This window comes from Lotus japonicus, chromosome 2 (genome assembly GCF_012489685.1).
Source record: "Lotus japonicus ecotype B-129 chromosome 2, LjGifu_v1.2".
NCBI lineage: Eukaryota > Viridiplantae > Streptophyta > Magnoliopsida > Fabales > Fabaceae > Lotus > Lotus japonicus.
In genome coordinates this window covers 1,194,548-1,218,345 of record NC_080042.1, presented here as the reverse complement: position 1 = coordinate 1,218,345, position 23,798 = coordinate 1,194,548, and the positions used below count along the sequence as shown (strand labels likewise).

General features: G+C 36.1%; 2 long non-coding RNA genes across 2 annotated transcripts; both read right to left on the bottom strand.

The window, feature by feature from the left end:
* Positions 1–8,739: 8,739 nt before the first annotated feature.
* On the bottom strand, positions 8,740–9,924 carry LOC130737368 (uncharacterized). The gene is made up of 2 exons (XR_009018630.1): positions 9,549–9,924; positions 8,740–9,307 (listed from the first exon to the last, which is right to left on the bottom strand). It is a non-coding gene; the product is annotated as an uncharacterized LOC130737368 (long non-coding RNA).
* A 9,302-nt stretch (positions 9,925–19,226) lies between these two features.
* LOC130735162 (uncharacterized) lies at positions 19,227–22,143 on the bottom strand. Its single transcript, XR_009018321.1, has 3 exons — positions 21,844–22,143; positions 20,943–21,063; positions 19,227–19,606 (listed from the first exon to the last, which is right to left on the bottom strand). It is a non-coding gene; the product is annotated as an uncharacterized LOC130735162 (long non-coding RNA).
* Between the last annotated feature and the right edge of the window lie 1,655 nt (positions 22,144–23,798).

Sequence of the window (23,798 nt, the reverse complement as noted above, 5' to 3'; positions counted from 1 at the left end):
AACCTGAGGCACAACCATAAGTGTTGGATTGTAAGGTGTGAATACTGCCTCGATGCCCAAATTGACAGAGATCTCTGCCTCAGATATAACATGGGGTACAACCTCTAAGATGTCATTAGATCTATATAGAAGAGAACCGTTTGTTGGTGTGCTCTCGCTGCACAAATCATCCATCAATGTTTTTGTCTCGTCTTCCAGGCCAACAACAGAGGATGGCGCAAACGAAATTTGAGAATCCGATTCCAAAGAAGTTGCGTGCACCGCAGGTGGACATGAATTTGATGCGAGTTTTGGTAGGGGTTGTGGCAAGGAAATTGGATCTGCAGTCAGTGATATGTTGGGATAAGGATTGATAAGGTTGGGTGTTGCAGGTTGGTGGTGTGGAGTTTCGATGGTTTTAGAGGTTGGGTACTAAACTTGGTAATAAGGATGAGATACGGATGGTGAAGGTAAGGATTGGGAAGGTAAGTATATAGCGGAACGATTGTTGTTGTGGTCGCACGGAAACCTATGTGGTTTCCCTCTCTTGTCTCGTCGCCGGTAACGATTGTTGGTATTATTGATCTGCGCCGTTATAGCCGTCGTGAACGTCGCCATCTGTTGCGTCATCTGTTGTGTCATCTGTTGTGTCATAGCAGTTAGGGCCACGATAAGAGCTGCGGTAACATCCTTCAGGTCTGCTTTGGTCACTGGTTGATCTTCCATGGTTGATCAAGCAAAGAAAAGAGACAGGAGAAAGTCTGCTCTGATACCACTTGATACAGCGGAAGTCGTACTAGGATTGCAAGCACAAATCCTAAAACAAAAGGCTTCTGGAATCCACCAGAAAGGGAGATAGCCAGCGCTAAAACCCTAGAAAATAATCTGGAATCCACCAGAGTTGATAAACTGTAATCCACCAGAGTTTGAGAGAAATCTCCTTTTTTTAATAATCAAAAACTTACTATGGCTCATGCCTTACAACTGCTTAAATAGAGAAATAGGAAAACCCTAATGAAACTAAAAATATTTTATTCTAAAATAAAAATATCCTATTCTGAAAATAAAAAGATCCTAATATGAAAATAAAAATATCTTAATCAAAAGTTAATAAAATATACAAATTAAAAGACCCTATTCAGAGAATAAAAAGATCCTAACCACAAATAAATAAAATTACTAAAATACTAAAAATATCCTAAAAAGCTCCTACATCACAATAGAATCTCCATAAGGCTCAAAAGGGTCGACTAGGGAAAAAGATGTTATAAAACAAATTCTGACGTCCAAGAAAACCTACCAGTCTCAAAAATGCAAATCTCATAGAGCTACTCTCAAGGTTGCACAAAATGAAACACAGAACCAAGAAGTGCAAGTGAGTCAGGATCCTCCAGGGAAATTATATAGTGAAGGATCAAAAAATGACCCTTGTGGACTCACTTCAACTTTATCCTCAAGACAACACTTAGAAGACCGAAGTCTCCTCCTCTCTTTCCTAAACATACAATCACTCCCCCAAAAACAACACAATGTATCCACTTAAAAATATTTTCAAAACCACCATCATGTGAGTGAGCAAGACTTGGGAACATGTCATTTGAGTATAAGGACTAGAGACCAAGGTATAAAAGACTCTTATGCATGATCAAAAAGGATAAACAAAAACAAAAAGCTACAAAAGAAAAATATACAAGAATGCATGAACTAAACTCAGAGTAAGAAAAGAACCTCCTTCCAAGTGATTGAGTGCTTCCAAGTGTTTTCCACTTTTATTTCCTAAAAAAACTAACAAAAGAAAAAAAACGTAAAACAGGAAGAAAAAAAACATGGGTTGTCTCCCATTCTGCCCTAAGTTATAGTCTTAGGTAGACTATACTTCACACTCGTAACTCAAACCAAAAATCACAAACAATCCCCGTCAACGACGCCAAAAACTTGTTGGTAAATCCGCAAGTGTACGAACCCACGCGGTTTTAAATATCGAACCACAGGGATTGTGAGTGAATAGATTCGGTTTAAGCCTTGAGTATAAAGGTTTGTTTTATTGAGATAAACATATGTTGAAGCAGTATTAAGGAAAAAGGAAAATAAAAAGACAACTGAGAAAAGAAAGATACTTTGGGTTCTTGTTCAACTAGTCAATTCAAGCACATCATTCTAAGCACATGAACTCATGAATCTCTCCTTGATGCTATAGCCTAGTTACTCACTTATTTATTCCTCACATATGCAATTCTCCCATACTAAAAGCTAAGCTCAATTCCTTGTGTACTTAGTCATTTATATGAGGTTTTAGATCATGCAAATTCAGGCCAACGAACTCCAACCCTTCCTCTATTCCTAGTAGCCAAGATAGAAGGGGTAATCCCAAATCGGTTCCCTAATCTATAACAAACTTCCGTTCTGATTATAGAAAAGCATAAAGCAAGCATGCATACAAGCTTAGATTGAAATTCAGAAAATGGGATTCAAGGAAAGAAGAAGATTATGTGGGAAAGAACTTAAGATTATAACTCAAATATGAAAAGTCTAACATGAAAACCAAAGCATAAGAAGAGAATTTAGCCAAGCATGGCTATGAACCTGAATTACAAGCTTGGAAAACTTCTCTCACTCTTCTAGATATTCCTCTCCCTCTAAATTTATTTAAAAATGGAATGAATATCCAAGATTACAAAAGAAAACCACTAAAAACCTATTTATAGGCAAAAAAAACGAGTCTGGGCGCTCAGGCGCCAATTAAGCACGCCTGAGCGCCAATTCCACTAAAAAACACAGCCTCTGGAAGGCAATTGGCGCCTAGGCTAGGCGCCAATTAAGCATGCGTAGGCGTCAATTCCAAAATCCTAGAAATAGCAATTGGCGCCTAGGCGCTCTAAACACGCTGGAAAACCCTTTTAACTTCCTCTTTACTCCTCTTTAAACCTCTTTAAGTCTCCATTCAATTCTCCAAGCCTCTAGACCTTCCCTCTTTAGCTGATTCAACCTGAAACCTTGATGAACAAGCTTGGAAAATATCCTGAAACTTAAAGGTCTGTTTTGCACAAAGGCCCTCAAAACAAGTGGAACTTTCAATAACCTCTTAAACTAACCTAAAATGCAACTAAAGTCCCTAATAAACTATGAAATTACCTAAGTGAAGCAAAAACACAAATAAAGATATAAAAAATGCATGAGAATGCATGAAACACTAAATGAGACTCAACAAAAAGACTCAAGACTAGCAAGGAAAAACCCTAAAAACATCATATAAATCCGGGTCATCAAAGCACTGTAGAAGCGAAATTCAAAAATCTTCAGAGGAATATAAGAATTTATCTTATTCCTTTCCATGACCAGTGTTTCGACACGAAACCCTGGACTGTACGAACGATTGATTTCAATTCTCGGAAGTTTGCCGAAACCGAGTTCCTGATAACTCAAGAACCTCAAAACGAACTGTAGATGAAGACTTTTTCTATTCGGAGCTTCAAACGAAGATTCCACACGTGTGCACCCATTTCTTTCGATGTTTCCAATCTTTCTTCAGAAGGAAGTTTTCTCATCCGACATCAACTGCAAAAAGTAACTTTTCGGGTTAAATCGATTAACACCGGTCCAAGATCGCCCTCTTCCTGCTTCAAGCACCGGTCCAAGATCGCCCTCTTCCAGCTTCTGATCTGCAACAACAAAACCCCCAATTTCTTCTCCCTTTTTTCCGACACTATGAGATCTGCAATTGCTGATAATCTCTCTGGAGATGGCAATTTCTTCTCCCCTTTTCCCTTTGCTGCTACTGCATCTGATTTTTCTCCTTGCCTCCAATGAAAGATAGAAGAATCAGATTAGGAATTGTGTTTGATTTGGGTTTGGAATTGGGATTTGGTGTTTGTGAATTAGAGATCTAGAATTGGGGTTAATTTGAGTTTTTAATTTAATTTTATGATGCGTAATTTTATTTTATTTTTTTTAATCCACGCCACCTCAATAAATCCAGTAAGCATGCATGGCATTAAACCATCGTCGGAGCTCCAACCTCCGGCGAGATCCGCCTCAAAAAAATTTCAAAGATGAGGACCATTTACAATAATTTTTTCAGCGAGGGATCTCAGACGAAAACACAAAGACATGAACTAATATGATGCTTAACCCTAATTAAGGCTTAATTGCAACTTTGGTCCCCGACGTTTACCAATGCCACAATTTTGGTCCCCCACCTAATTTAATTACATGGATGGTCCCCGACGTTGTAGGTCGTGTGCAACGTTAGTCCTACCGTTTATTTCTTAATGGAGGAGACTTACGTGGACGTCCAATTGGAGAGAGAAATGAGGTATGAGGAGAGAGGGAAGCACGTGAGTATCACGTGACCCTTATCTGAACCCATTATACCCAAACCCCTGACCTCCCTGGAACGAAGAAGGTAACGCGATTTAGATCCCTAGGGTTTCAGATTTGGGTATAATGGGTTCATATAAGGTTCACGTGAGTTCACGTGATACTCACGTGCTCCCCTCTCTCCTCAGATCTCCTTTTTCTCTCCAACTAGACGTCCATGTAAGCCTCCTCCATTAAGAAATAAACGGTAGGACTAACGTTGCACGCAACCTACAGCGTCGGGGACCATCCATGTAATTAAATTAGGTGAGGGACCAAAATCGTGGCATTGGTAAACGTCGGGGACCAAAGTTGTAATTAAGCCCCTAATTAATAACACTAGTAAATATGTAAAGAAACATATACACCCCTGAGCATATTATAAAATGCAGAAAAATAAACTCCCTGAATTCATCATGCATGTGATCTTTAGTTATTGATGGATTCATCTTTCATTTTAGACAGGTCTTCTGATTTAATATGTTATTCCTATTTTGTATTGTTTGCATGTAATTGTTTTTATGTAGGGGAAATGCTGAGGCAAGGGCATCCATGGAGGACAATAAGATTTCCACACTTCTGACAGAATTTAGACTTCACGCTCATCTTGTTGCACATTGGACATCACTTCATTCTCTTTTAATCATCCATATTGCTTGTTCTTTATAAATCGAAAAGAAAACTAAACCTTTTCTCATTCATCTTGCGGACACTGGAACCCTTTCATTCTCTATCATAAAATCGGTGACTTGATACCTATGAGTATTATTACTGTCATACTCACTTAGTTCTTTGCTAATCACTTTGTTGTCTTCTGATCGAAGTCCTATATCGACTTACTCTACTCTCTACTCTCTAGAGCGACTTCCTCACTTTAGATGAGTCAAATCCAAACCTATGATACATCTGAAATCATGATAGAAGCGGAACAAAGTAAAAAATGTGTTACTTTTGAATTTTGGATTAGTTTAAAATCCCACAAATACTTGTTATAGCTTAACGATGAGTAATTATAATGGCACATTATAGCTCATCGAATCTAAAATGCCTCCCTCACAACATAATTTCCTGATACTTAACGCTGGGCCAAACACTACCATCCAACTATCTTGAATAATGATCTATCAAATATCTTAAGCAAACATCTTAAACTGAAGTTTGTCTAAGAAACCTTTCTGGTCAAGACTTCCATCATCTCTAAATTTTTTTTGGATAAGCATCCATCATCTCTAAATTTTTTTTTTTGAAAGGCCAAATAATATATATAAAAATTAAAATAGATATACAATAGGAGGTTGGCACTAGGGGTGCCCACAGCCCTTACATGAAACAGAGATCAGAACCATGAAACAAGAGAAACAAAAAAAAGGCAGCTTAAGGGAAGCAAGAATCCACCAATCCTAAACCCTTGGTGATGAAGACCTTACAGTCTTACACAGTAGAGCCAGAGACAAAAAGGTTGCTCTAACATTAAAAATCCAACAAGAAGCAGCATAGGACACGAGGATGGCAAGGTAGGAAAGAAACCAACACCGAGCAGCTTTGAGGACAGCTAACAGAACTGAGGCAAGAGGGACCAGCAGCAAAAAACCAGTAGGAAAATTACCAAGATATAGCAGCGCCCAAGCAAACACTAGGATTAGTTTCCCACTCATAAAAAGAAGCCTTAAAGTTGTTCTGTTTACACTTGAGCCATTTCCAGGATCTAAACTTCACCAATTCTACCACTTTTTCAGAACTGATAGGTCTAGCATTAAATAACACATCATTTCTGTGGAGCCAAATGGTCCAAATACATGCCACCCAAACTGACCACCACCCTTGGTTCAAAGTCGAGAAACGAGTTAAGCCATGTTGATTGAAATGCTTCCTTGTCTCCTCATGTTGAACAAGAGATACTCCCAGTCAGCTATAGCAGCTTGTCCAAATCTGCCAAGAAAATCTACAGGAAAAAAGCAAGTGATTCTGACTTTCCTCATATTCATTGCAGAAAATACACACACATCCAATTCCTGGTTGGATTACTTTCCTCCGTTTCAGATTCTCTCTCTTGTTGGGATTCTATTCCATAACACCCTCCAAGCAAAACCCACCACCTTAGAAGGAGCTGCAATTGACCATAATTCCTTGAAGACTTCATAGTCCTCTTGGTCCTCTTGTGTGAGTTGGGATTCATAAGCTGGTTTGACTGAGAACTCTCCATCTATTGACCCTTTCCAAACCCATTTATCTGATTTTCCCTGAGAAAGAGAAATTGAGTTAATGATTTGCATCATCTCCTCTTTAAGTTCAACTTCCCAATCAAATAATGTTCTCCTCCAAAGCAAAGTCCAGCTCCATCTCCCCTCATTCCACTCACCCATCTCCTTGATCACACAAGTAGTTTGTGTTGAGATGTCAAAAAGTCTTCTAAACTTCACTTTAAAATTTGCTTCTTCCGAAGTCCATTTATCTAACCAGAAAAATGAAGAGCCCCCATCCCTAGCTTTTTACATATGTTACCTTCAAACCATCCATCTATTCCCCCACCTACATTCTTTAAATCCTCCCACCAACCTGAACCCCTTTCCCTGATGCTCCTTCAAACCCCCTTTATAGGTCTCCATATTTTGCTTTTAATACTCTTCACCAAAGACTACCGGTTTCCGTCAACAATCTCCACTTCCACTTACTTAACAGAGCTTGATTAAACACATCTAGATCTTTTATTCCTAGCCCACCCTCCTCCTTTCCCCGACACACCTTATCCCATTTTAGCCAAGCAATCTTCCTCTCATCCTCCCCACCACCCCAAAGGAAATTTTTCTGAATCTTTTTTATAAAGCATGGCTATACCTTTGGGCATTTTGTAGAAAGAGAGAAAGAAGAGAGGGATGGAAGTCAAAACACTCTTAAGTAGCCAGATCTTACCTCCAAACGACAAGGATTTATTTTTCCAAGCCGATAATCGTTTGCGCAATCTTTGAGTAACCGGTTCCCAAGTAGTCTTGCTCCTAGGATTAGCCCCCATTGGCTCATCCATTAGTCTTACTGCTATGTTGCAGTTGGACAACAAGAATGGCAGTAAAATGGAACCAAGAGATGATCAATCCAAGGATTCTTATAAGGAAATGTTATGCACGTTTTCAATCACTTGTGCATAACAAAATAGAAAATCTTATTTGGCCTAAATGTTATGGCTCCATTTGAAAATATTACCACTTGTAGAAAAACTATCACCACATCTATGCTTTCACTCTTTTTTTTTTCTCAAGCTGACCACTGGCTGAAAACTGCTAACCCTGTAGTCAACACCAGCAAAAAAAAATGTCAGAACAAAGCTTAACATGCCTCTGCCCAATTAGACTTGAAAAAGGTCCTCCTTCATAATACCTTCAAAAAAAAAACTTGAAACAACCAACACAATCCAATTCCACTAAGTACCCACTTTTCAAAGAAAGCAAAAATTGCAGAACACTATGACTAAGATTCGCCATGAGAATGCCTTCCAGGAAATCGTGGAAACTCAGATCATGACTTTCCGTTTCCTCCCTTTAGGATTCTTTACTTGAAAAAAAATAGATTTACTATAAATATAAAACCAAAAAAGCAAATTCATTCAACCCAAAGATAGTCCAATGACAACCACCAATAAATAATCATTGAAAAATAAAATAAAATAAAGTTGTAAAGGAACAACGGATACAATCGACCAAACAATTGATATGAAATGACAATGCTCTCAAAAATAAAACCTACCATAAATTAAGATGAGTAACATGTGTATAAGTATAAAAACTTCATTACTCTCCATAAGGCGAAAACAAGCTTTCAACATAACCCATACCAGAGGACCAATCTATATCTTTATCTCCTAATCTAGTTTGCTTTGCTCTATTATCCCTCATATTATAGAGTATTGCTTGATCATAGGCATAACATGCCAATATTAGTGTATCACCATTGTAAAGGAACAATGGATGCAATCGATGACTAAGGGGATCCATGAGAAGATCCTGATAGCTAATCTTCAGCAATTGAGTCCAAGAGTTTTCAACCCCAAACTCCTTCATCTGCCACACAACAAAATGGCCAGTTCTCTTGCAAATATAAGAAATACACAAGAAGTCCGTCAAGGCCCCAACAAAAAGCCCATCACCTAAATCTGGCAGCAAAAACTGGGTATATGCCTCGGTTGCCAGATCAAGGGAAAGAATCAGATATTGTTTAATTTGAAGGGGATCAAAAGCATAATATTTTTTATCACATGTCAACCAGTTAAGTGTGCCCCTTAAATTCACTCCGTTATTTGGTTTCTGAATCGTACCGAAAAAAGTGAAAAGAGGTAAATTTTGAAGGACTCTCCAAACATTACAACCTAAGGTGAAAACTCTGACCGAAAAGACGTATGCGATCGTGGCGTCCTAAATCAAAAAACACAACCTTGAAAGTATTGGTTGAATTATCATAACCAAAGGTAAACTTGTAATATATGGCTGTAATACAATGAGAGCCTAGTTTTCCAGTTAATAACCCGGTGGCCGGATTCCAGAAACGAAGCCAGTCGTTTCGAGTCTTATTTTCCCCAGGGAATAACCGTGCAAACACACCAAGCCGTTGCAGGAACCGACGACGGTGAAGTAGCGGGTCAACCAAGGATCACTCTTCAACCATTGGCGACGACGGTCATGGGGAAGTGACATCGACGGGTTGTGAATTAAGCAGCTGATGGGGAAGTGTACGATAGTGCGATCATGGCCACGGTAGCCTTAGGGGACATCCGAATCAAACATTACCAAGAGGTGTGGGTTTCCTGTTGCGGATCTTCGAAAGTGCAATTTGATGAAGGTAGAATTGGAAAGGATCGGATGGTGTTCCAGGATTTGCATACGCACTTGAGTCGCGTGAGATGTTTCACCGAAAGCCAGGATAAGACTTGCTCAATGAGTTTGTCTGGAAGAACGACCATTAGTGCAGTGCAGTGAAGATGGTACTGTTGGAAGCAAAAAGAAACAACAGTGATTTATACTATGGCAGATTAAAAGCATTCAAAATGACATACCTACACTATTTGAAGGGAAATTTTTAGAGAATTAGGGTTTCTGTGGGTGCATAGAACGAGATTTGGAAAAATTAACATACAATAAGGTTGAAGCATCAAGCACACAAACAACTAGAATTCAGAGAAAGAGTGACAATGCTAACAATTTTTCAGAGCAGAATCAAGGTCGTACCTGAATTAGAAACTGAGCGGACTGGGAGAAAACTCAAAACACACCCTAATGTAGTCAACTGTTTTCCTCAATATATGACTCGGGCCACTTAATGTCGGTCAACAACAATGGTATCCGACTCATAACCTAAAGCCCTTTAAAATTACTATTATTTTATTTTTTCCCCTTATTTTATTGGCTTTTGAGGATTTGGAATGATTCAGTTATATGGTTTCAGCATGAAAATTGCATTGGATGGGAGCTGAATTGGGTGCAACCTAATCTTACCTGTTCCAATTTCTAGAAGACTTAGTTTTGCATTGATTCTGTAGGCATGAGGCGTGAAGGGGATCACATTTTCTACATTCTGGGTCGGTCTTTTGGAGGAGCTGTTTGTTTGAAGGGCAATCTTGATCAAATATTTTCATGGACTTATTCGTTGGTGATTTAACATTTGCAAGGCTTGGCAGCAGGGTTTGGGGTGGGTTATTCGATATCTTCGAAAATCTCCTTGAAAATATTCTCTTGATTTTTCAAAATTAGCACTCTTTTTCCTTGATAGGTTTTTCCAAGGGGGTTTTATTCTATTAAGGTTTTAATGATGCTCATTTTGTTAAGTCTGTTTTCAAAGAGGTATTAGGTGGGGTAGTCTCGTTATCCTTAGGATCTTTGCTCTTGTTCAAGTTAGTTTGTAGCTTGTCTCTTCCTATCTACTTCTTTCTCTTTGTATTGAGTTGAAGTACCCCTTGTACTTCTATTCAATATATTTCTTATTGCTTATAAAAAAATAAAAAAAATCTGAATGTGCCACCAATTTTCCTCAACATATTACTGCTACTGATTGGATTGAATCTTTTGACTTCACAAAATTTGAACAATTAGAACACTAGCAGTCTTCATTTATCACCACTATATGTGGAGAAATTTGTTGATATTAATGATTAGTAGGGTCTGTGTGTATTAAAGAACTTCATTTATAATTTCAAGGGTTAGTCTACTGTAATATGACAAGGTCTCATACCTGACAAGTCGTAGGTTCAAACCCTACTAATCTCCTTGGGTGAAGTAAATGTTAGTTTTCTGTAAGTATTCTTTGAGCCTGATAGCTTTCTTTGTCTTGTTCCTATCACTTAATATGCCTTCTCCAAACTAATTCATTTTGGTTGGATTTCTTTATCTTCTTATCTCAAAATATTCTGCTTGTGATTCCCATGCAAAAATAATAAATGACGCGGTGGAACATATATAAGAGAAAGATCAATTGCCATCTCATCACTTAACAAGCTCACTAATGATAATGATTACTTTCATGCATTTTGTTAACGTTGAGGACTTTTTCTATAAAAAAAAATTACATGGATGAATTTCAATTCACCTCTATTTTTCAGGGATTAAAAACATATTTAAGCCCATAAAATTATCACAAGAAAAAGGAAAATTGGACGAATTTCAATTCACCTCTCATCGCATTATCTTTTAGCTGTTTTAGTTTTTTAGTTTTTTAGTTTTATAAATTGAAAATGAGAACAGTTTTCAAAAACAGGTCGTACCAAACAGGTTTTCAGTTTTTAAAAACTGAAAACGGTTTTTAAAACAGCAAACAAACAGGCTCTTAACTGGAATCAAACAAACCCCTAGTTTTCAGTTTTTAAAACAGTTTTCGGAAATAATTTTTAAAAATAATTTTCAGAAGAAGAAAACAGTTTGAATGACATATTTTCCAACATTTAGAAAATGATATTTGTAAACTAAAAACCGAAACTGAAAACGTCTTTTAGCTGTTTTGGTTTTTTAGTTTTAAAAACTGAAAATGAGAACTGTTTTCAAAAACAGTTTTTGAAAAAGGTCATACCAAACATGTTTTAAATTTTTCAAAATTGAAAACTGTTTTGAAAACTGCAAACAAACATGCTCTTAATCATTTTATATGTTGAATAACTACTGCTATCAGTAATGGATTTCTACTATATGTTCAGTAGATAATGAGGAAAGAGTTATAGCTTTCTGGTTAGAAGACAAGTTTCAACTTCTTTGGCACCTCTTTCAATGACTTAGAACCGTTTGCTCCCTGAAGAGGTCCTGAAATCATTTGAACCTTGTGAAGAGACCATAAAATTTTCATTTTCAGGATTTTCATTAGGCTGATCAGCCCCTCGGCCGCCATCTGAAGATGTATCAGAATTTCCACCTGGTTGCTGCTCATAGTGCTCACTGATACTTAAATTGGCACTTTCAAGAGAGGTCCTGGAACTTAAACTCTTTGAATCCAATTTAATTGGATCACGACCATCCGAGTAGGTCATTGCAGCAAGAAAATTTGGACCAAATATTGGAGATTCATTTGTGGGAAAACATCTTCGGCTTAGCTGCAACAAAGCGCCATTACTCCCTAACAACTCCTGAAGAACTCCAGGTTCAAACTGAAGCTGATGGCGCCTGCCTAATATTAGCAACACTCTAGATGTTAAGAAACATATCACATGAAATAAATGGGAAACTACACTGCATATTAATCCTTAAAATGCAGACTATAAATTGAATAAGAATTTTCCTATATATTGGAAACAAGTCATCCCAAAAAAAATTATGTGACTACACTTCCTTAAAAGTTAAAATGCAGACTATAAAATGAATAAGAATTATTCTATATATTAGAAACAAGTCATCTCAAAAAAAGTTATCTGATGTGATAAGAAATAAATATGACATGTGTGAGTGTGCACATGCGTGCGTAATGTGTGTGTGAAATGAGAGATACTGAGAAAATGAGATTTTTGATGTTTTTCTTTTTTTACTTAAATTACATAATTATGGCTATGACATACTTGTATGTTTAATAACAAAAAACTATTTTGAGTTATATGTAAAATATAAATTATGTTTTCCTAATATGCCTTTTTCCTTATAATTTGTAGTTTATTATTTTGATTTAAGTATCATAATCTCTTTTAGGTCGAAAAATTGAGTATAAGTCTTGTTTTATTTTATTCTTTCAATTTAGATGTGTTAAATTTCATCTTTATTTCATTTTTTTTTATTTTGAGTATAATCTTTCTAAAGATTTCATTATTGAACAGCAACCGCTCAATAAATAATTTCGTCGAAATTAAATTTTTTTTTTAACCAAAAAAATATTTTAAATTCTACAAACCACGTAATTCAAAAAATAAGTAGATTTTCACCCAAAAAACAATATTAAATAACCCATCAAAATTCACAAATCACCCAAAGTAAAATCAACATCATATACTCCATTTTTTCTATATCTATCTTTCAATCATACTGTGTTTTTTTTCCCGTACGTTGCACGGGGAATATGTCTATTGTATTTAATATATCAATTAATCATGAATGTGATTATGCGTGTTCGTTTAAATCTTAGATAATTAGGGCAAATCTTTTAAAATTCGGTTTCAATATCTTTTTGGGAATTAGGAAACACGTGTCAACAAAAGATAAGTTATCTAATTCTTTTCTAATATATATTAATTAATATATAGAGGAGAAGATGGCTGACGCGGTATCTTAGATAATTAGAAAAAATCTTTTAAATTTTAATGAATTATAATCTTAGCACTACACATTTTTTTTATATTGTGGATCATGAAAAAGAATAAAAGGAGAGATCACAGGATTCCTGTAAATATGTAGTAAATTAGGTTTGAGACTTTTCCTAATTTAAAGAGATAATAAAAACGATTTCAAGATTTGTTTTGAAAATAAATTTAGTAAGGAGTAATCTAGGTAAATCTTAGACAATTATGGCAAATCTTTTAAAATTCGGTTTCAAGATAAAATAACACAACATAAGAGAACCTATCAAATGGAATGACACGCGAACTTTTTTTATGACAATTAACCTGAGAATGACACGTGAGATTTTTTTTAGAGTATTAATTAATTTAAGATAAAAATAAACAACCTAAATCCTAATTAATTTATACTCTAAAAATAACTCTAAAATAAAATAAAATATTTTCTGAAATTAACATTAAATAAATAATAAGATAAATTAAGATAAAATCAAGAAATAAACAACCTAAATCCTAAAAAAATCTAAAATTTAAAAAGGTAATAAATAAAGATAGATAAAAACTAAAAAAATCTAGCAAATTACAATAAATACTCATAAAATCCTGAATTAATTAAAAATCCGAAAATTCAATAAAAATACCATAAAAATTAATTAATACTCTAAAAATAAATGATAAGATAAATTAAGATAAAATCATGAAATAAACAACCTAAATCCTAATCAAATCTAAAATTTAAAAAAGTACTAAATAAATATTAATAAAAACTATCAAAATCTAGCAAATCACAATAAAAACTCATAAAATCTTGAATTAATTAAAAATCTGAAAATTCAATAAAAATATCATAGAAATTAATTAATACTCTAAAAATAAATTAAAAATAAATTAAGATAAAATCAAGAAATAAACAACCTAAATCCTAATCAAATCTAAAATTTAAAAATGTATTTTTTTTATGAGAATTAACCTGAGAATGACACGTGGAATTTTTTTTATGAGAATGACACGTCACTAAGAATTAACGTGAGAATGACACGTCATTAAATAAGCCTGATATAAGTTCTTCTTTTCTAATATATATTGATTAATATTGATTACAGTATCACATATAACATCATATTTAATATTTATTTTCATCATTTATCTCTTTTATGTGTTTTCATGTCTACACAGCTGCACATAAAGTGGGTGTTCACCAAACACATCAGATAAATACTAGCAACATTTTTTTCTAACCCTTTCTTTTTTATTTGTCAAAATTTATATAAAGTTCACGAAATTATATGAGTTTCAATCTTTTTTTTTTTTTTTGAACTCTAAGAGTTTCAATCTTAAGTTGGTGGAACTTGCATGAATTTTTCCCGAATAAACCCTTTAGACTTACTAAGCTAATGTTAATTAATTGATGTATCAGTCAGATTCAATGTACATGCTTTAACTAAACGTTGATATAATTGAGAAGAAAAATGAAATCAATATATACTTTAATGGCTTAATTAATTGCACATTTGGTCCCCCAACTATAGCCTTTTCAACACTCTCAATTATTGATTTATATTCATATGAAATTCTCTTCAAATTTAGGTTGCGCTTACAAACTAATGAAAATCACGTGAGTTTCAACTAATAAATTTGAAAGTAATGGAATGAATATTGCTAGCACTTTTCAATTAATTCAATGTCAATCAAAGATGAGAACTCAGTACCAATAAGTTCTACCACAATTGGTAGATAATGGTCTCATTGAGCATTTAGTCAAGATTTCGATCTTTAAGTGTTGTCTTTTTTAACTTTGATGTCTAATTGTCGTTGTACGTGAGTTATTACCAACTCCTCTCAGTTTGCCACAAAGTTTTGATTTTGCAATTGAATTGCCGGCAATAACGTTATTTCCGCTAAAAGAAGTTTTGTTGTGGTTCCAATTGTTTGCTGCGCAATCATCAATTAATACCGTGCTGATAAAAAAAATTAATATTGTTGAACTGTGTTTCTAAAACATATATAAAAATTAGGCTTAAATACATTTTTTATCCCCCACTTTAATGATTTTGGTCGTTCACTAGGTTTTTTTTAAGGGGGTTTTCCTAGTAAGGTTTTAATGAGCCACAATCTTGAAAGTCTATTCTCCAAGAAGGCCCTATTTTCTTGTTTTTCTATGTTTTCTCTTCCTCTTTGTATTCGGTTGAAGTACTCCTTATACTTCATATCAATATAATTCTTTGGCTTATAAAAAAAAATGATTTTGGTGGTTTTGAATTTTGATCCCCTGAATATTTTTTGGGAATTGTTATTCAGACCCCCCCCCAACATCTATTTAGACCCTCCAAAATGTGCGAAATATAAAAAATGCCCTTAATGAAAAAAAAATTCAAATACCCCTCTCTCCCTTCCCACCTTCTTTCTCTTGGCTTCTTCTAACCCCACCCCCTCCCTCCAATACAAACTTCCAAACCCATACCCATACCCATTATAGCAACCTCCAAACCCACCAACCTCTCCTTTGCTCCCACCACCGGCCACCACCACAGACGTCGCCATCTTCGTCGTCGCCGTTCGCCAACACTGTCGTCCCCGTCGTCACTATCCGCTGCCGTCTCCTCTATGTTGTTGTTCACCGTCGTCAGTATAGGTAACTGTTGCATTTCCCAATTCAGATTTGTCGCGTCTTAAACGTGCGTTACGTGCGACGTTGACGTTGTTTGATGGTGCGTCAACACAAAAAAAACTAAAAACTCAATGGCGAAACGCAGTTACAAACTGCGTTGGTGGCCCTCTTAAGGTGTGCGTCTATGACGTACTCAACAAGAGCGTTATCAACGCACTTTTAACGTGCGTTTGTAGTGCGACGTGGGCGCATGTTCATAGTGCGATTAATTGCAGTACAGAACCAGTAAACCATTTGTGCATCTGTTCATTTCAGAATGAGTTTCCCTGAATCATATGAAGTGGATATGCCTAGAGAAAAGGTACCTAAAAACAATGTGGAAGATAGACAATTAGCCAACGTCAACGTAAATGCCAGCAATGATGTGTCAATTTCCGCGGACTACATAGAGCAGTTTACCACAAACAGGGAATTTTCATACACGTTCACTAATGAGTGTGGTTTAATTGTCTTAAATTTATATGTGATACATATATGTCAGAATGTATGCAGGTTTTTGCTACTCGGGAAAAGTAGACAGTTGGCTATATTGGGGTGCGAGATGGGTGGCAAGTACAAACAGTACAAGCCTCATTTGAAGCGGGAGGGGACAGGAACAAAGAAATGTGATTATCCGTTCAAGCTTAAGGCGAGACGCACATCAGAAGATGGTTTGTCGAGGTTGACTATTGTACGTGGAGACCACAACCATAAGCCAGCTGAGAATCTACATGGTCATGCCTATGTCGGCCGCCTTACAAGTGAAGAAAAGGATATGCTGGGTAAAATGGTTGACAACAAAGTCAAGCTAGGTAACATGTTGCTGGCATTGAATAGTGTCAACCCTCAAAATCTGACTACCATACGACAAGTGTACAATGAGCGGATGACACACATGAGGGCCAAGAAGGGAGCATTGACAGAGATCCAGCACTTGATGAGGTTGTTGGAGGAAGACAGGTACACGCACTAGTCTAGATCTGAAGAGGGTTCCACTTTGATCCGCTCCTTATTCTGGGCACATCCAGTTTCCATCCAGCTGTTCTACCAATTTCCTACTGTTTTCTTACTTGATAGCACGTATAAGACAAGCAAGTATAGGGTACCGCTCTTGGAGATGGTTGGTATGACTTCTGTTGGATTCACATACGCCATCGGGTTTGGCTACATGTGCAATGAGCGTGAACCTGAAGTTACATGGGCGCTACAAAAGCTGAGGAGCTTGATACTTAAAGAGGAGGATATGCCTAAAGTCATGATTACTGACAGAGACCAAGCTTTAATGAACGCAGTTGAAGCTACATTCCCTACAACTACTCACTTACTATGCCAATTCCATATTTCTAAGTGCGTGAAGGCAAAGTGCAAGCTGACTATCCAACCGGGATGATGTCGGGGACGCATGGAATAAAGTAATGTATTCTGAATTAGCAGAAGAGTTTAATGCTAGTATGAACTTCTTGCGTGCGCTAACTGGGGAGAAGTTTGAGTTCATGGAATATGTGAAGTATACTTGGTTGTCGGTTAAGCATAAGTTTGTGAAGTTTGTTGTTGACCGTTATATGCACATGGGTAACACAACTACAAACAAGTACATTCTTATACACTTACATGCAATTTCCTATTATTCATTAAGTACGTATTAATGTTAATCTTTTACACAGGGTGGAAGGTGCACATGCAAAACTCAAAGCTTGCATCAAAGATAGCAAAAGCGACATGTGTGCGACTTGGGCGGCTATACATAGGTGCACACTTCTCCAACATACAAAGATTAATGTTGCTTTTCAGGCAAGTATATTCATCAGGGAGGATACATTCAAGGAGAAGTTGTATGACAACTTGCGTGGTCTAGTGTCAAGATATGCACTTATGCTGATTGCAAAGGAGAAAGCACGTGTCGGAAAATGCGGTTGTACTATCAGGAGGACGCACGACCTCCCTTGTTCATGTCAGCTTGCGACCATGGATTGTATTCCATTGACGACAATTCACCAACATTGGAGGAGGCTTACAACAATAGCTGCACCTGATGAATCTCAACCTGTTATGGGATTGAGCATTACAACTGAGTTGGAGGTCATTGCCAAGATGTTTGAAAAGGCTAATGTTCCGAGGAGACAAGCTATCAAAGAGAGGCTTCGGGAGATTGCATACCTAGATCAGACTTCTTTGTGTCCTCCTCTAAACAAGTTGCCTACAAAGGGCCGGCCTGGTGAACTTAAGGGTTCAACTAAACATCTTCTGTCAAAGTGGGAGAATGTTGATAATCTAGTAAAGTCACTAGAAGCTAGCAACTCACCTAGGCTTCATACCAGTAAGGTCACTAAGGTGCCTAAAACCCGCTCAACAAAGCGGAAGAGTTTAACACAGAAACAATCTGCACCAAAGAAGAAAGCTAAGCGGATGCCAAGCAAGTCACCTGGGCTCCCCCCACCGACCCGTAAACCCAAAGTTTACTCAGCTAACTACATTCATGAGGCGCCCAAATTCCTCCGTGAACATGTAATTGACATTGTGAATGTTGACGATGATGAGAATTGTGGGTATAGATGCATTACTTCTTTGATGGGCATGAGGGAAAATAATTGGCATAAAGTTTGGCGCTAAATGATAGCGGAGCTTAAATCACACAAGGCAGATTACCTTGATTTATATACCACAAACAAACATTACAATCAGGTACTGGAAGCCTTGCAACTTGCTCCGAGGGAGGTTGCAACAATGGACAAGTGGTTAAGCATGCCTGATATGGGCCACATTGTTGCTACATTGTACCAGATTCTGTTCGTGACGTTGTCCAGTGCCACATCCGTTAGAGCACCAGATTGTATGTTTGATCCTTGTCAACAAGAACCATTGAGTGAAGGTACTTTTGATTATTACATTTAGTATACATTCACATTACATAACACTATAAGCTAATTAACAATATAAATCATCATTTTGTAGGCGCATATGTCAAGTGACTCTCCTTTGCCGTTGATTAATCCACAATGGCGCTATCATTGTACCGTTGAAGCTCGTGGTTGGGAGCGACCATACCTGAATCGCATGGCCAAATTTGTGGAATGCATACCTAGATCACACAGCGATGAAATCATAGATCTCGCTGATGACTAGTTTATTTATGTTGTAATAGATTTGAAAATCATTGATGATCATTCTTGTAATGTAACAATGTAACATAATTATAGTAATAATGTAAGATGATCACTATCATGTTTCTTTTTTGAGGTTGTGTGTGTTTCTGTTTTAGTTTCTGTCTCTGTTACTGTCTGTCAAGTTTATGTTATTTGTCGCGTATTGCAAGTGCGTCTCAACCGCACTTTGACCATGCGTCTTAGACGCAACCAGAACGTGCGATAAAACCTGATGGCAATTACTTAGTGTAACGCCCCGAATTTCAGGGGTTACGGTAACAACCTGATAAAGTAAATATGCAATGTTTTCAAAAAGGATTTATAAACATGAGTATATTTTTTCTTTTCGAAGTATTTCCAAAACATGTCATGCATACTCCCAACTGTAAATAAATTTACATCAAGCCTTGAACAAGGCAAGTACCCGAGGGTAAACCTGAAAGCACTCAACCTACAAAACCTAACCAATAGAAACAACTCAACAAAAAACCTATTATGCAATGACACTATAAATCCGACATACTCCCTACGATCTCCACATCGGGGAACCGCAGGAAAGCAAAGCATCGTAACCTACCCGGAAACTCGAACATAAATTCCTAAAAATCATTAGGTAAGCTTAAACCAATAACGGTAAGCTCTCTAACCCAATGCTCTAGCCTTACACCCGACTCTACTCTTTAAGTCTTTCACAAATCTTCAAGTCTTCATCTCCGACTCGTACAAGGGTTAAGTTTCTTCGAGATTCTCCATCGCCTAATAGCGTTAAGCGCCCAAACAACAAATATCAAACAGAAAGGGTTAACTCCATACAACTACCACGTATAAAAGAGAAAAACAAGCTATTCAAATTTAATTACATAACATGATAAATGAACTAGCAACTTAATTCAAGTTAGATGACAACTCATCCAACAATATGAAATCAAATTACCTATCAACGAAATCGACATATAACCACAAATAGATAAACTAACAATATAATCCAAGACAGATATCAATAGAAGCAGCAACATAGAATTAAACTAGATATAAACAACCTCAACAATATAGAATCAAATCATATGACAATAACCTCAAATCAGATATCAACAACCTTAAAAATATAACATCGAATCAGATATCAACAACTTCAACAATATAACATCAAATCAGATATCAACAACCTTAAAAATATAACCTCAAATCAGATATCAACAACTTCAACAATATAGAATCAAATCATATGACAATAATCTCAAATCAGATATCAACAACCTTAAAAATATAACATCAAATCAGATATCAACAACTTCAACAATATAACATCAAATCAGATATCAACAATCCTCAACAACATAACATCAAATCAGATATCAACAACCTTAATGAGTGTCCTGTAGTACAACTATGTGTTACTGCCAAGACAGGTCCAATCAAAAGCGTATCGCAAGACGGGACAATCACCTAGAACGAAAATCATTGACCTGCCACTTAATATGCCATGAAGGCCCCACAATATCAATCAAACAATAACGTCTCGCAAGATGAGACAGTCATGTGAAAACATCCACTCCACTGCCACTTGATAACGCCTCGAAGGATGGGATAGTCGTGTGAAAATATCCACTCCACTACCACTTGATAACGCCTCGAAAGATGAGACAATCATGTGAAAATATCCACTCCACTGCCACTTCAAGCAAGTCAAAACATCCCCAAACCAATAATCAACTTAGGGTAACCACATGTTATTCATAATTTTAACAAGCATAAACACATCAAGCTCTATTGAGCGATGAAACAATAATTCAGTGCTGTAAAACATAATCATGTTCTATCCACTAGGAAGCAGTAATGACAGAAACCAGTAAACGACCGAAGCCTCAGAAAACGGAGACACACGTCTCAATAAGTTCACTCGGCCGAAGCCTCCAGAAAACATTTGGCACAAGCCTCAGAAAACATTCAAAATAAGCAAGCATACAACATTGCAAAACATGCCAATATTTCAATCAATTGTCAATCAAATTAAACACATTCATCTCAAAAGCATGCAGTGCGATAAAAGCATGCAAGACTCAAAGACGCGCTAAAACTGAGTTACCCTTACTTAGCCAATTTCTTTCCTAAACTGCAACTTCAATTCAATCACATCCTTGCTTTCCCGTGTCAGCTCGCTTCCTTTTTTTTGTTCTTTTGTTTCGTCGCCAAACGCTCCTGTTATTCCTACCCTTCATAAGTACATATGCTAAACCTTAGCCTCTAAGGTCATATCTAAAGTTCCAAAATAAGCTTAGCTAATCATTCTAACTCACTTAGGTTAATGCATATGTTTTATGTTTCAAGGACTAAAGTCCAAAGAGAAGATACTTGTGAGTTTTTAAGAAAGGTCCTTAAGAAAACCCATTTAGCAAACCAGTCCTCAAATTTTAATAAATTTATCAAACAAACCCCAAGACTTTTAAAACTCAAGTTTAACCCAAAACTTCTAAACATATTGTGTTTTATTCCTAAGGTTTTCCCACAATAAACTTTTAATCCTCAAACTTAACTTATGATTTTCACTAAACAAAAACAATTTTCAGAATTGATTTTCCAAACCCAAAACACATGTCATAGGCTCGGCCCCGTCTACATAAATATGTATAAATTTTCCTTTTTCCCCAAATCACTTCCAAAGCCATTTTTAACATTTAAAAATAACTAATCAAGGCTTAAATTAAATCATTAAAATCTGAAAATCACTTAACTAAAAAAAACAACTTTTTAGAAAACTAATCGGTGAAATCCATAGATCCGGTGATGGGGAATAACATTTGTAAAATCACTTTGGAAAAAGCTCTAATTGAAAATTTTACAAAGACAAGAACTCAACTTTTTTAGAAACAAAAACTATGGTTCAGTAAATCATTTCCATAATCATAACTTTAATGAAAACACTATGAGTAGAAACTAAAAGGATAGATTTAATTTACTAAAAACATGATCAAAGAAAGAGGAGAGGTTTTTACCGTAAAAAGGCCTTAGAGATGGTGGTGATATGTTGAAGAAGAAGATGGCAAGCTTGTAGTAGTGTTGTGGTGCTGTCCACGTGATTTCATGATGGTGGTGGTGTTTTGTTGGTAAAGGAATGAGAAAAAGCTATGATGATGTGTGGGTGCAGTGCGTTTGAGAGAGGAAGAAGACTATGTTGGTGATGAGAAGGAGTTGGCATGGGAGAATGGTAGGAAGAAGAAAGAAAACATTGTGACGGGTTGCAACACAGAGGAGAAAACGAGAAGAAGAAAAAGGGAGGAGAGAGTGAGATTGAGTCGAGGATGAGAGTGGATGGAGGGATAAGGATGGATGGTTAGATATTTATGGGAGATATTTTTAAAATCGGTACGAATTGATTTAGACACCGAATGACTTAACTCATAGAGTTAAGAGAAAAATATATGAGTGAGATTAAGAGGAACTCTATGAAATGGTAAAATATAAATTTGAATCACTTGTAGCAAAATAAAACAATCCATGGACAAGAAAATGAGTAAAAACTGAGCTAAAGAATAAATGTGAGACAGTTAGAGCAAAAATAACGTCGTCATTTAAGGCATCTAGCTAGAATAAATTATAAGAAAAATGACAATAATAATTATTATCATTCGTGGAGAAAATATTTTGGAATCAGTTTAGAATCAATCTATTTCAAATCTGGCACAGAACTGATTAGGAAAATATTCTCCGGATGAGAAAACTTCTTTCACGGAAAAGATTTCTAGAGATGAAAGGATTAAAACGGCGCGGACAAAAACTCCAAAAGGAGCTTCGAACACGGTTCAGGGTCTCGCTTAAGTCCCTGCGGAGATAAAGTCTAACTTTATCGGATTTCCGGAAAGCGAAACCTATCGATCTTACAGTCAAAAGTTCAGTAATGGAACACTTGCCATAATCAAACATAAAAACAATAGAATATAAACACTCAATTAAATTAATAAATCGAAAATAAATCAATAATCTAGTTATTTAATTCGGGGTCTTACACTTAGCGCACCTTCTACAAGCGTCAACGACGCTTGTTCATGGTGCGTCTTCACCGCTCTTCGTAAAGTGCGACAACACGCTGTCCCAGAGTGTGTTCGAAAGGGGTATTTATGAGAATCTAGAATTTCCTTGGGTCTGAATAGATGGGGGAGGGAGGAAATTCCCATATTTTTTTTCTCAGTTTTAGGCCCTAACTTTTCTGATCAATCAAATTTTGATCCTAGCTACCATTAACTTTCTTCTACGCCAGAGACACAAAACACAATTGTTGCTTGCAGCCAACTCTTCCATTGGAGAGAAAGCTAAGCTATCATAAAAAGCTAGTGTAGCATCAAAATTGTTTGATTAAAAAGTTAGGGGAATAAAATTGAGAAAATGTTGAGTACACACCCCTCCACCTCTTGAAATTTACATGCACTCTTCAATTGAATGATATGTAAAATACGCTTACACTAACAATGCACATCCCTTTAATTCTTTTAAAAATAATGAATATTTTAATTTATTAATTGTAAACAAAATGTAAATCTGTTAATACAAAATACCACTATTAATAATTGACAAAGTTTGACTTCCCACGTTACATTGTCCACATTGCAATTAATATGATATGATTTTTCATTTTTTCATTACCTCTCAAGTCTCAATAGTATATATTATGGCTATGTTTGGCATGTCATTTCAACTAGCTTATAACTTATTTGACTAGCTCAAAGCTTATTTGACTAACTTAAAAGCTCTATAAAGGTGTTTGGTGAAGGAGCTTATTTTAGTAGCTTAAAGCTTAAAGCTATAAGCTATCTGAGGTAGCTTATAGCTTATTGAATTTATTGTCATTTTTATCCTTATTATTTTATTAAAATTCCACCATATAGGTATTAATGTTAAAATAAAATAAGTAAAAATTAATATTATATTTTTCAGATGAATTTTTTTGTTCCTT